Source organism: Habropoda laboriosa, unplaced genomic scaffold (assembly GCF_001263275.1).
Source record: "Habropoda laboriosa isolate 0110345459 unplaced genomic scaffold, ASM126327v1 scaffold222, whole genome shotgun sequence".
Classification (NCBI taxonomy): Eukaryota; Metazoa; Arthropoda; class Insecta; order Hymenoptera; family Apidae; genus Habropoda; species Habropoda laboriosa.
In genome coordinates this window covers 181966-183889 of record NW_017100319.1, presented here as the reverse complement: position 1 = coordinate 183889, position 1924 = coordinate 181966, and positions in this window count along the sequence as shown.

Here is a 1924-nt window from a genome sequence, read left to right as displayed (position 1 = left end):
GCTCTCGTCCACCTCTAGCAATTTGCTACGTCGACGAGCCTCCGACGAAGTTTACAGTTCAGCTTGCGGTCGCAACCGTCAAGGTGGAGGAGGCTGGTCTGGCCCGGTTCGTATCTAATTCGAACAAGTGGCAAGGTAACAGGCAAATGAAGTTGGATGTAACTTTATTAGTGGGCAGAGGCGGCCACGGCGCGGAGGGGAGCAGCACGTCGGCATTTCTTTTGGGAAATAAGCTGTCACGTATCGTTGGTAAACGCGAGGGGAGCTCTACGCGCGTTACAGCTCCGAGGGGGAATAACAGATTAGACCCCGGTTATTCCTCAAATCGAAATATTATTCCCCGCGTGGCGTTGGGGCGGCGAGGGGACGGTGCGCTAATTTATTTGCTCGGCGCGTTGCGAGCCGCGTTCTCTCGATAAGAGGTGAACGAAGGAGGACGCGTTGCCCCGTAATTATCCGGCCATAAATCTGCAAAAACTTAATTCAATTAAAGCGGCGATGCCCGCGGCGGTCCTTTGTCGGGCTGGCGACGCGGTTACACGTCGATACGCGATCGATTATACCGTACCAACTGCGTTCTCCTCTCGATTCTCAGGGAGGAACGCGAGCTTCGGAATCTGGCGAAAGAGGAGCGCGGAAACCGGTCGGCCACACGCGAAAGGAAAAGAGGGACGCGACTGGGGAATTTCCGTTCGTTACAGTTGGAAAGGCGCAAACTATATCAGGAAGCGCGGCAATTGTCTTGTCGCGAAGAGACGAGCCGTTCGCCCGAGGTGTGCGAGCCCCGGCACGCAACTAACAGGAACCCGATAATTCACGGGCCCACGAGCGCTCGCTCAAACTCTGCCGTTGCTCCGTTCGTTTCCTCTCACCCTCGTTCGCCAGCTTTAATTGACCGTTGTAACTCGATCGGAATAGTCGGAGGACGAATGACGATTCGCGTTGCGGAGAGATCGGTACGTAAATTACAGGTGAAGCTGAAAGATGCGGATCGGTTCGGCAATTAAGTTGGAAGGACTCTGTTTGGACTGTCCGACTGGCCTTCTCTCGATTCGCGGGTTAACGGGAGAGAGCGAGGGCGAGGGCGAGGGCGAGGGCGAGCGGGAAGAGTAAATTGGAGCGATCGGGCAGACGTCAGGGCTGCGTCGTATCCGTGGCGTTTCGCGTGTACACGCCGCGACGTCGCGAGGACGCGCTTCGAGGTTGCGGGCCAACCTCTGTACGCTCCATGTGCTTTCTGGTCCGCGCGGTTCTTCGCATGGTCGATCGGATGTACGTAATCGTGTCCGTTGTTCCGCTATCGAGCAGAATCAACGCGCATCACGCAACGTTAATTCCTCTTCGATTGCCCCGTCGAGCTTCGTGGCGTGGGAGAGCGTGCTTCTCTCTTATCCTTTCCCCTACTCCTCTCGCGTTCTACCTCCGCCTTCGTTCGATTCAATCCGCGATCGACGTCGCCACGCAGTCGCGACACAACTTTTCTCTCCCATCGACATTTCTCGATTGCCGAAAGAAGAGTCGAAAGAAGAATCGAAAGAAGAAACGTTCTTACTCTACTGGCTCGATCGGGACGAGTCTCGCGAGAGAGTACCTGTATCGCGGGTCATCATCGCTAGACCGTTCGGCGTCCATAAATAACGTTCGTTTCAATGTTAATCTGCTGCTCGGATCGGATCTAATAAGCACGGAGGCGACGCGCGGAGCGATATCGCGTTCGCGGTCCGTTCCACCTACTCCTACAACCGCAAGAAAGGGAATCGAGATGCGAGGAAGATGACGCGACCTAACCAGCGGAGAAGGAAGAGGGAGGGTGGCGAAGAGGAAAGCGAGCGAACGCCGAGAGAAGAAGGAGAAGAAGACGGGCCCCTCTCGGCCGGCATTGTTCGCGGCCGCTCGCTCGTGACTCGTGACTCTTGCGACCCGG